This window comes from Diabrotica virgifera, chromosome 5, assembly GCF_917563875.1.
Source record: "Diabrotica virgifera virgifera chromosome 5, PGI_DIABVI_V3a".
NCBI lineage: Eukaryota > Metazoa > Arthropoda > Insecta > Coleoptera > Chrysomelidae > Diabrotica > Diabrotica virgifera.
The window spans coordinates 897,188-910,021 of record NC_065447.1 but is presented as its reverse complement, the minus strand read 5'-3'; the positions used below and the strand labels follow the sequence as shown (position 1 = coordinate 910,021).

Sequence of the window (12,834 nt, the reverse complement as noted above, 5' to 3'; positions counted from 1 at the left end):
AGATCTAACAAAACAACTATTTAAACTAATACAAAAAATAATAGAATAAAACAGAATACCACAAGAATGGAGATTAAGCATCCTAATATCTCTCATCAAAAAAGGAGACAAATCGGACCCGGAGAATTACAGAGGAATTAACTTATTAAACACTAACAACCAATAACCAACAAATTGAATGAAATTATACCCTTAGCAGAAGAACAACAAGATTTTAGGTCGGGAAGGTCATACACTGACGCTATATGTATGATGAGGCAAGTTCAAGAGAAATCGTTGGAATACAACAAACCGGCATATTTATGTTTCGTGGACCTTAAGAACGCATTTGACAGGGTCACATTAAAGGACGTTATCCATTTGTTATACTCGAGAGAGATACCTCTAGAAATAATTAAAACGATCAAAAACATCTACCTACCAGAACAACACAATAAACGTAAAAGTGGAAGATGAACTAACTGACCCAATTGAAGCCGGCAATGGGATAAGACAGGTGGATTCCTTGAGTACTTTATTGTTCAACCTGATCATGGACGAAATAATAAAAAAGTAAGAACTAAAAAAGGATACCAAATGGGAGACAAACAACTTAAAATAATCTGCTATGCGGACGATGCAATACTAATCTCTCAAAGTGAAGATGATTTACAACGTATGCTGCGCCAATTTAACATAACCGCCAGAAAATTTAACATGTTAATTTCCTCAAAAAAAAGAAAATTCATAGTTATAACAGCAGATTCAATAAGATGTATATTGGAGCTGAAAGGTCACATAATAGAACAAGTGATGGAGTTTAAATACCTAGGCATCACACTATCTAGCTACGGGAGGCCCGAAACAGAAGTGGAAGATCAGGTGAATAGAGCAAACAGAGCCGCAGGTTGCCTGAATGACACAATATGGAGAAATAAAAATATCGGAAAAAAAATGAAAGGTAGAATTTACAAAACAGTCATCAGACCAATAATGACATACGCGGCAGAAACACGACCCGACACAGAGAGGACAAAAATATTGATCGAAACAGCGGAGATGAAAATCCTTCGAAAAATCGATGGTAAGACTCTATGGGACAGAGCTAGAAGATGCAACGGAGATGTAAGGTGGATAACAATAATAACTGGGTAAGAAACAGAAGAATAGAAAGGTAATGACCACATAAGCCGAATGACAACAAATAGGGTAGTCAGGACAGCGAGAGACGGTTCCCCAATAGGAAGACGATCAGTGGGAAGTCCACGAAAACGATGGAACGACAACTTACTAGAGGCACATTTAAAAACAGACAGAGTCATGTCTATACAAAAAGAAGAAGAAGAAAAAGATAAGTTTGGTCGTATTTGAATATACAAGGGGTTTAAAATTAAAATTAAAAATAATCAGCTCAGTTGACTCCTTTCTATAAACCTTGTTATTGATTCAATTATTAACTACCTCGGACACATAATGACAAACGAAAAGTACCACCTCGCGCAACTGATTATCCAGGGAAAGATTAAAGGAAGACGGGGTTCCAGCAGGGCCGCGCCGTCCATAAGGGCGAAGAGGTGCCGAAAATTTTTTTTGACAATACCGAAATAACCAGATTTTTTTTATTACCAGAAACAATAAACAAAAGTAATGACATTGACTAAGGACAGGAAGGATTTTACCCACTGGTAAAATCAAACCAGAAATATTAGTAATATTTAATTGTAAAATTGAAAACATACCAATCGTAGGAAAATAAAAATAGCAGCTAATATTACTTTGATCCCATAAGTGTACGAAACCTTATTTATGTCATTAATCTAAACTATATGTTTGTTCTCTGGTAGTGTAATCGTTGTTTTTTGAAGTTTTCTTTAGGCGCGATTGAGATTGAGGGTGAATTTATATTGATCTGCGCGCATGCGCACACCGACAGTTTGGTATTAGTCTTTATACGGGCTCTGATTGGGTGTTGAAATGATCTGTCAATAATTGTTCAATATGGAGGTTATCGGTAAACAAAAATGTTGTATAATATATTAGTTTTTATTGTTGTGAGGACAGAAATAAAATCAAATTTATAATTATAGTGACTTTTTAAATAGTTTTGAAAAGCCACAGGTACATAATTCTAAATGTTTCAGTTGTATTCCAATAAAAAATTATATTCATACCTATTTGAAAAATGTAAAAAAAAATAATGTACTTACCTAGTACTTGCTATGTTATACCACTATTAGGCAATGCTTTAATTTACATAATCTGATTACGAACAAACTTTCTACAAATTTTCATCTAATGTATCGTTTTCTTACTCTATATATTGTTGTATTTTAATTCGACAAAAATCAAACTAATAAAAATTCATATAAACAAAATGTCAAAAAGTTGTTCAGTTTGTGTATATTCCCACATGACGTATACGCGAAGGTGGTGCAGTTTGAAATCGCTTCGACTCTCGTACGGTGGGATACACGGGAAGTAGGTTCAAGCCCTATGCAAGTTATATCATTTTTTTATTTCTTTTATAGATTTTATGATTGTAAGTATATTATTATATAATTTTTTTCAGAAAATACGTATTTAATTAAAATTTTTGGCAACAATTATTGTTCAGAAATCATTTGTGGCATTTTTCAATGTGTTTGTGTGTGTTTTATTCTTTTATTTTTTTAATTTTTGGTATTGTTTTAATAAAAATTTTTGGAAAGTAGTAGAGAAACTGTTTAAAGTATATTGATTTCATTGAAATCATATAATAGAAGTATAACTTCTTACGTGCGTACAACGTACACACATTCTTTTTTTTAATAAGGAAGCAGTGGTTCAAGCACTTCAAGAATAAAGAAAGGAAAAGCAGTTGGAAAAGATGATATTTTTGGGAAAGTGTGGAGAGCATTACGAGAGACAGGAACAAGGTGGCTAACAGGTTTATTTAATAGAATTAGAGAAATTAGGCAAATGCAAGACGAATGGAGAAGCAGTATTTATATTAGTACCTGTTTACAAAACGTGGGAGATACAACAATGTACAAACTACAGGACGATAAAACTACTTAGTCACACCATAAAATTATGGGGGAGAGTAATTGATAGACGGATACGTGCAGAAACCGAAATATGCGATAATAAATTTGGGTTTATGCAGGGCAGATCAACAACAGATGCACTTTTCATTGTAAAGCAGCTGATGAAAATACAGGAATAAAGAAACAAACGCTTATATGCTAAATTTTTAGAAAGCATATGATGATAGAATTTCTCGAAAGATTCTATGGTGGGCCCTCAATAACAAAGCAGTTCCGGATGAATATGTAAATATTATGAGGGATATGTATGAGGAAGCAACAACTAGTGTTAGGGCAGGTGTGGAATTAGAGTTAGATGGATCGATGGATGAAGTGTAATGAAGCAAGTGGTTTGTTGTGTGACAGAAAAATTCTAATGAAGCTGAAGGGAAAATTCTATAAAACAACTATAAGGCCATAGCTATGATGTACGGAACTGAATGTTGAACAGTTAAAAAGAAAGAAGAACAACGAATGCATGTGGCGGAAATGAGAATGCTTAGATGGATGACTGGAGTGACAAAGAAGGATAATATTGGGAATGAGTATATTAGGGGAAGTGTAGGGGTGACACCAATAGATGCCAAAGTGAGGGAGCATAGGTTGAGATGGTTTGCTCATGTTCAACGTCGAGACGTCAGACACTCAATACGAAGAATTCTTGAACTGCAGGTTACTGAAGGGAGTAAGAGAGGAACACCAAAGAAGACCTGGGGTGAGACGCTTAGGCAGGACATGTCAGTAAAGGGGATTTTTATCGATATGATCCAAGACAGAAACTCATGGAGAAATGCAATTAGGGAAGCTGACCCCGCATAGAGATACAGAGGTGTAACCAGGATGATCCTAAGGGGGGGGTTACATCTACTTGAAGGTCTCTGCGGGGTATGGAATAATAATAGTGTTAAGCGTATAGAGCTCAAAGTACATCCAAAAGGGGGGGTTATAACCCCCAAAACCACTCCTGGTTACACCTATGTAGAGATAAAGACAAGAAGAATGATGATGAAACAAATACATAGTTTGTAGGTTTTCGCTTTGTGCGTGACTGACGCGACACATAGCGCTTTGATCTGACGTTTTAGGATCTCACAATTTGACGTTAAGCATATGATAAATAGATAACAGGTACATACCATTTTTAACAAAAATTTTTGACATTACAAAGGTAGCTCCAATATTGTCATAATATTTCATCACTACTCACGTTAGCATCGTTTCAAGTTACCCCCACCTTAGTAACGCACGGAGCGAATACGGTATACGTATACCGATTCACTAAGTCGCAAAAAAATTACTTACAAATATAGGAGGAAAGGGGCGAATAAAATTTTTGGCCCCGGGGCGCTTGAAAGCCTTGGCGCGGCCCTGGGTTCCAGTAGACGCCAGATTTAATGGCTTAAAAATATCAGAGACTGGACCGACCTTGATTCAACATTTTTGTCTAAAACCGCATTGGATAGAAGACAGATTTGCCAGTGTAACCGCTAACCTCCACTAAAAAAGACAGCACTACTAGAAGAAGATTGATTCAATATTTTGATCTGTCCTAATTATTTTATTTCTTATCTTGTTTATTCGTGAAACATGTTTTACTCTTCTCAGATATTTCAATTCAGCTGCTTGTATTTTTTTTTATTATTAGAAAAAGAAGTCGCATCCACCAAAAGGTTATTAGCGACGGAACAAAATATAAATAACAAAAGTAAACAACTACAGGTTGTACAGAATGTTTATGGATTTTAGATAATTAACTATATTGTCGCAGGAATAGTTTTGACCTAGAGCCTGTGGTAGAGCGTTTGGGATCTTGTAGCGCTGTCTTTCTTGGTCATATTTACTACAAACTATTAAAAGTGTTCGACTGTTAATCGGACGTTACACTGATCGCATATAGGTGGATTACTCTTTGTGAAAAGGTAAAAGAGTGCGTTAACCTCTGGTATGTCTTAGACGTAAACGCGCAACCGCAATTTGTTCTCGTCTATTGCGCGACGATGGAAACCACTGAGACACATTATTTTTTTTATTTTATTTAACTTAGAATTAGATTGAGACCACTCATTTCGCCACAAACACAACACTTTATTTTTAAAATAAGCTTTTAAGTCACTGGAGACACACTTGTCTATCGGCTCCGAAAAATCACTTAAAATTGCCTCTCGTGCAGTCCTGTCAGCTTCTCCATTTCCTGTTATTCCGACGTGTGAGGGAACCCATACAAATTGAACGCTTCTTCCATGTTCATGAGCTTGGGAAAGCTGGTATTTTAGCAACTTTTCAAAAGGATGTTTCGGAAAAATGTGTTTTAATGAGTTTAGAGAGCTAAGGGAATCTGTTATGATCAGGGCTTTGGTGAGTGTAAGCTCGTTAAGAAGTTTCACAGCACGGTATATGGCGTAGAGTTCAGCTGAAAATGTGCTACATGCTGGGGGTAAACGGAAAAGAAGATTGTTTACTAGTATCGCTACACCACCGCTTGCACGACCTGCATCTGTACGGTCTTTGCGGAAACAATTGAAATGTTTTGAATTGTACAACTGATTGGTCTTTAAGTTTGTCTCCTGTAGACAAATAATATCTGGAGAATATTCGGATAAAAGAAGCTGTAGCATAGGGAGACGATGGAAAAATCCATCAATGTTCCATTGAAGTATCGAGTTGAATGTTGTTAACAGATTCGGAGTTAGATGATACTGAGCAATTATCTACAGAAGAGTCACTGTCTAAGTCAGAAATCTCTTTCCCTAAATGGTTAAGAAGTTTCTTTTGAAGTTTTGTAAACTTAGTTTTTGTAGATCTATCATTTGCATATTGATAGCTGCTTTGTAAAAGATAGAGTAAACCAGGCATATCAGTTGTAAATTCTTTAACGACGCTAATAGTGTCGGGGGAGCTTTGGACATTATCAATCAGTAAGGACAATTGGTGGTAATTTAAAACGAATGGTGGGGTATGATTATCAATAAAATTTTCAAGAGTTTCCCGTGTAGATGGGACTTTAGATGAGCGCGGCTTTTTTGGTTTAGAAGATTTGGGTTTTGCAAACAGATTTTGTGATGAAATTGCTGAGTCTGAAGGAGGAGTATCGATCTCACCAATACTGCGTTTTATGGAAGAACTTGCGTTTTCGCAAGTGCTATTAGAGTTTTCACTTAGATGTTGTGGCTTTATTACCTTTGGAAGTACTGGAGCAGACTCATTGGTAATGACAGAAGTCGAGCTTGAAGTTTTGATTGTAAGATTGGTTGAAATGGTTGTTTCGGAAAATTGTGGTGATCAGTTTTATTGGAGTTTTCTGCAGTTGTATCTAATGGAAGCGGTGCTGATAGATTGGAGGATATTGCTTTAGGAGTTTGTGAAAACGGTATTGCCGCTGAATGTGGATGACTGAAAGTGTTGCTATGAGTAGGAGTATTAGTAATTTCTTGGTCATAGAGATTTGTAGGTGTAGGTGATATGCTCGGATTTGATAATGCATAACTTGATGACGGCTGAGTGTTTGGTAACTTGTGTAATATACTTGTTGGATCTGTTTGATTTGGTACTTCATTGTTTGAATCAATATGAGTTGATTCCGTTACTGAACTGTTATTGCATTGGGATGATATGTGTCCTGTATTTTTGCAAATAAAGCAGGTGAGTGTACCTTGTGACAAAAATATGGGGTAAGGTGTTTGGTCGAAATTTATTAGAATAGAATCTGGAATTGGTGATGTTATAGGGCTTACATAAACTTGCCTCCGAAAGCTCAATATGTGACTATATTCGGGAAGAGTTGAGCTAATTTTCAGAAATGTTATTGGGGAAATAAGCTTTAAACCAATATTCTGTAATTCTTCAACTAATACTTGATGAGGAATTGACGGGCAGACACCAGACAAGACTAGTCTTTCTGCTGGAGAGACAAGTCTCCGTGCTGTTACAACTTCGCCGAGTACTTCTATAGAGCCATGTTGTTGCATGAAATTATCTACTACGGTTTTTTTGCCAAATACATGCAGATTCTATTATGAGATAATCTAGATGAAAAAATAATATTTTTTGGGTTGATTATTGTGCCCAACGGAATTAAATAATCCTGCAATTTAGCATTATCGATACAACTAAATACAATTGCTTGGGTCTTACTCGGAAAAGAGTTTGAAGCGGCTGATGCATAACTGTTTGTGATATTCGAACGTTGATTTACTGGACTGGTTAGATCGGAAGGTGTGTTTACATTGTGTGAAGTCATTTTAGCTGCGGTGGCGAAAGCTTCAGTCCGGCTCTGGTAAGTGACAAACCAACCGCATGCTAGCTAACCTCACAAAATGATTGAACGGTGGTGTATATTTATTATTTGACGTTTTCTTTTCACAATAATAAAGTAATAATTACGTATAGATGACTTACGTAGTAGTATCTAGTAGATAAACACTTTAATTTTAAAAAACTATTTAATAATACCACTTGTTTTTAGTAAAAACTAGGAGTACAATATCAGTACAACTTCACCATACCTTGCCAGGGCCGGTCCTTCGCTGCTTGTATTATATTTCTTTCTTGTTGTGTTATTACCCTTGCTTCACAGGAATATATAAGTATTGGTAGATATATCTAGTAAGCTCGAAAAATAATAGAATTGGCAGTTTGATACGACCACCATCGGTACCCCGTCAAAATAGCCCCGTCAAAAAAGCTCCGACAAAATAGCCCCGACATAATATCCCGCACACAAAATAGCTCCGACAAAATAGCCTGCAGACAAAATAGCCTCGGAATAATAGACCGCCGACAAAATAGCCCCGACAAAATAGCCCCGACAAAATAGCCCCGGCAAAATAGTCCCGAAAAAAAAGCTCCCTTCAGAATTCGTCATGAAATAATTCCTTAAAAATACATTGTTTCTTCTTCTTCTTTCTCGAAACTCCTTATGCCCCTCAGGGGCGGCGGAGTACATTTTTTCGGAAATGGTAATTATCCTCTATTCAGATGTTTATCTTAACCATATTAAATAAAAATTGTCTTTTCAGAGAACTCGAGTCCTGTCTTTCCTGGCTCTTAGAAGTTTGAACATTTAAGTTAAGCGAAAATCAATGTTAATTTATAATATAAATATTTTTTTCTGTTTTCGGGCAACAGTAAAATGCATTTTAAATTAAATAAATTAAATACATTCTTCCTTTTTGTAAAATAGTTTAAATTAAAAAAAAGTTTTTAGACACCTTGTATAAATAATTATGTAATTGTTTATAAGAGGCTGTTTTAGCCGGGGCTATTTTAGCCGGGGCTGTTTTGACCGGGGCTATTTTGTGTGCGATCTATTTTGTCGGGACTAATTTGTGTTCGGGCTATTTTGACGGGGCTTTTTTGAAGGGGCTGTTTTGACCGGGCTATTTTGACGGGTCACGACCACCATCATATATATTCGTTTTGTTATGTATAATCATTATTTAGAATGGCAGGGTCTTGAAAAATCGTTCTGGATTCTGGCCATGCTCGCTGCTTCTGTACCTGTAAATTCAGTTAGTTGAAAAAGATGAAGCGGTATTTAGAATTCCTCTGACTTATGATCTCTTGATGATCTCTATTAAAATATGCGAAGAACACTGTACGATAAACCTCATAAATCATCTCCTGAAATTGTTTCTGAAGATAATCCATAAGAGTGAAAGTCAAATGTGTGAAAGACAAATTTCCCCCAACTAGTTCGGGTTCATCAATGCTGTTGGTACAAGACTCTTTGGTCTCAATACAAATCTTTTTCCAGAGCTGTAGATACGTCAATTGCGACGAATACGCGTATCTCGTTGATTACGAGAAAGCAAGAGTACAGCACGTCAAGATGATGCAAATACTAAAAGAAGCAGGCGGTTAACAACCAAGATCTGAAAATAATTACAAACTTTTAATGGAATCAGACCGCAAAACTCAGAGTTGAAGATGAACACACCGAATATATGAAAATCATGAGTATGAGGCAAGGCTATATTTTCACTCTACTCTAACAGAAGATTTATCGAAGCTTTGCATGAAACTGAAAAATGTATTCTACTAAAGGGGTATCGGCTAAACATCATCAGATATACAGATACCACCGTAGTATTTGTGGACAACTTAGAAGACTTACAAGTCCTTATGAACGAAATTACGTATTACAGTCAACAATATGGACTCAATATAATAAAGAAAACAAAGTTTATGATCATTAGGAAGAAAAAGGTAACAGAAAGTCAACCAAACTGCTGTAGAAAGGGTGACTGACGTATTACAACTACCTCGGCACCATAATAAATGAAGAATGGATCAACAACTAATAGATAACTTAGATTGACCTTCAACCTGATGGGCGTCTTTTTCAAGAGCCACAACCTCTCTCTTGGCATTAAAGTAAGAATGCTGCGATGCTACGTCTTTTCTGTTCTTTTTTATGGTGTTGAATGAAGTGGACCTTGAACGAAGATATTTGAGGGATATGGCCATAACGAAGAATACTTAATATCCCGTGGACTGACCGGGTCACAAATGAGGAGATCCTCAGAAGAATGAAGAAGAACCAAGAGATACTGAGCACCTTTCAAATCTCGAAAGTTACAATAATTCGGACACATTATGCGAAATGAATCCAGATATGCCCTTCTACAAGCCATCCTGCAAGAAAAAATATTTGGAAAGCGAAATCCTAGAATAAGAACATTCTGGTTAAAGAACCTCAGAACCTGGTTCAACACAACATCTATGTAAGCTGCTTTTGTGCGCTGCAGCAGACAATATAAAGATTACCATAATGATCGCCAACATTCGTCACGGATAGCCACATCAAGAAGAAGAATATCTCTTATTTCGTAGTTTATTTCTTGTTATTCTGTAACTAATAACATCATCATCATTCTCTTTGCCTTATCCCTATGCGGGGTCGGCTTCCCTAATTGCATTTTTCCATACAATTTTATCTTGGGTCATATCAATATTAATCCACATGTCCTACCTAATCGTGTCCCCCCACGTCTTCTTTAATCTTCCTCTCCTACTCCTTTCAGGAATCTGCACTTCAGCAATTCTTCGTATTGGGTGATTAGCGTCTCGACGTTAAACATGACCAAAACATCTCAACCTATGCTCTCTCATTTTGGCATCAATTGGTGCCACACCTAGACTTCCCCTAATATACTCATTTTTAATTTTATCCTTTTTTGTCACTCCACTCATCCATCTAAGCATTCTCATTTCCGCCACATGCATTCGTTGTTCCTCTTTCTTTTTCACTGCCCACCATTCAGTTCCGTACATCATAGCCGGTCTTATTGTTGTTTTATAGAATTTTCCCTTCAACTTCCTTGGAATTTTCCTGTCACACAGCACACCACTCGCTTCCTTCCACTTCATCCATCCAGCCCTAATTCTACTGCATGCATCTCCATTACTCTGTAATACCGATCCCAGGTACTTAAAACTATTGCTTTTTACAATTAGTTCACCATCCAAAGATGCCATTTTATTTGTAGTAACTCCACCTTTAAATGAACATTCCAAATATTATGTCTTTGTCCTACTAAGTTTTAAACCTTTTTCCTCCAGAGCTTGTCTCCACTGTTCCAGTTTTTGTTCTAAGTCTCTTTTACTATTTCCTACTAACACGACATCATCAGCATACATTAAGCACCATGGAATGTTACCCTGTAGTTTCGCTGTTATCTGGTCCAAAACTAATGAGAATAAATACGGACTAAGCACAGAACCTTGGTGCAATCCTACTTTCACCTGAAATTTATCAGTCTCTCCCACACCTGTCCTAACACTAGTCGTTACTCCCTCATACATATCTCTCACAATCTTTACATATTCGCCAGGGACTCCTTTCTTATTGAGTGCCCACCACAGAATCTCTCGAGGAACTCTATCATATGCTTTCTCAAGATCAATGAATACCATATGAACGTTTGTTTCTTTACTCCTGTATTTTTCCATCAGCTGCCTTATAATGAAAATTGCATCTGTTGTTGATCTGCCCTGCATAAAGCCAAATTGATTCTCGGATATTTCGGTCTCTTCACGTATCCGTCTATCAATTACTCTTTCCCTTATTTTCATGGTGTGGCTAAGCAGTTTTATAGCCCTGTAGTTTGTACATTGTTGTATATCTCCCTTGTTTTTGTAGGCATGTACTAGTATACTGCTTCTCCATTCGTCTGGCATTAGTCCAACTTTCATAATTCTATTAAATAAACCTGCTAGCCACCTTGTTCTTGTCTTTCCCAATGCTCTCCATACTTCCCCAGGAATATCATCTGGTCCTACCGCTTTTCCTTTCTTTATTTTTTGAAGCGCTTGAGCCACTTCCTCGTTTGTTATTTTTTATTTTGGTAACCATTGCTGCTACGTCTCCGTTGACTCTACAGGCTGTCTGCCAAATTCTTCATTTAATAAGCTGTCAAAGTACTTTCTCCATCTCTTTTTGACATCCTTGTCGTTAACTAGTATTTTATTATTTTCATCTCGGATACATGTCATCTAATCTGATTAAAATCTTTTGCTTTCTTTGCTCTCTGTTTGGCTATTTTATATACAACTTTATGTATTTTATATATCTTCGTTTCGCCTTCCCTGGTATCAAGTTGATCGTATAGGTTTGAATACGCTTCTGCTTTGGCTTTTGCTACTGCTACTTTCGCTTCCTCTTTCGCCACCATATAGTTTTGAAGATCTGTGTCGGATCTGGTTTCTTGCCACTTTTTATATAGTTTTCCCTTCGCTTTTATTTTTCCTTGTACTTCGTTTGACCACCACCAAGTCTCTTTCTGTAACTAATAACACTGTAACTGTCTATTCTGTAACTGTACAACTGTGTAACTGTCTAACTCTGTAACTGTCTATTCTGTAACTAATAACATTTATATTTAAAAAATAAGCTGTTTTTATATAAAAAATAATGATTGAAAAACATACCGCAAAACTACGAGAAGTATATTTTTTAATCAATAGTCATTTTAAGTCATTTACTATATTGTTCGAGAAATTATTGGAAACATTTTCAAAGTATCTAATATCAGTTCTTTATGTATTATGTAGATTCATTTTTAAACAGATTTCGCCGATCGAATACATAATAGCAATTGAAAAATATTCCCCCTTTTCCACGGCACTGCCTTCCTATAAATATTTGATTTCCTAATTATTATAAAATGAAACATCTATAAAAAATAGACTATTGTTTATCGTGTAATGTGACCTTCAATATTCATATTAAGCTTATCAATAGCTGTTAAAATGAAAATGTGTATTTTGATCTTTTTTGTGGCTCGAGTAGGTCCGTACGACCACAACAGATATTCCGCCAACGGGCGTCAGCGCTCCAGTGGCGCAATTGGTTAGCGCACGGTACTTATAAGACAGTAGTTGTGAGCGATGCCGGGGTTGTGAGTTCGAGCCTCACCTGGAGCACATCTTTTTTGTTTATTTGTCGATCGAAATTTAGTAATTTTTCGTTTATCGTGCATCTAAATTACCAAAAAATTTGAATATGTCAGTTAAACTGTTGTAGCGATCATAGCAAGGTTATTATAGAAATTCAAAATCAACATTTTGAAAAAACTGTGTAGTTAATACCTATTGTACAATAAATATATTATACACGGCTCACTAAAATAATTAGTTACGCCCCTGTACTACTGATTACTTAAAATTCAAGTAGTATTTATGTAACCTTTCTGGAAACTCCAGGTTATTGTGGAGACTCGCATTTGAACCCCTCGCCGGGGCAGATCGTCAAAAGCTTCCTAACGAGAATCATCTCTAATCTATCGACGCT

The 12,834-nt window shown here is 36.3% G+C and overlaps 1 protein-coding gene and 1 non-coding gene across 2 annotated transcripts in view; one reads left to right on the top strand and one right to left on the bottom strand.

Annotated features, from left to right (window-relative positions):
• The window catches only part of LOC114333649 (follistatin-related protein 5-like), a 523,352-nt gene that overhangs the window by 464,339 nt on the left and 46,179 nt on the right, over positions 1–12,834 (bottom strand). The window lies entirely within an intron of this gene.
• Positions 12,376–12,467, top strand: Trnai-uau (transfer RNA isoleucine (anticodon UAU)). Its single transcript is given in 2 exon segments — positions 12,376–12,413; positions 12,432–12,467. It is a non-coding gene; the product is annotated as a tRNA-Ile (tRNA).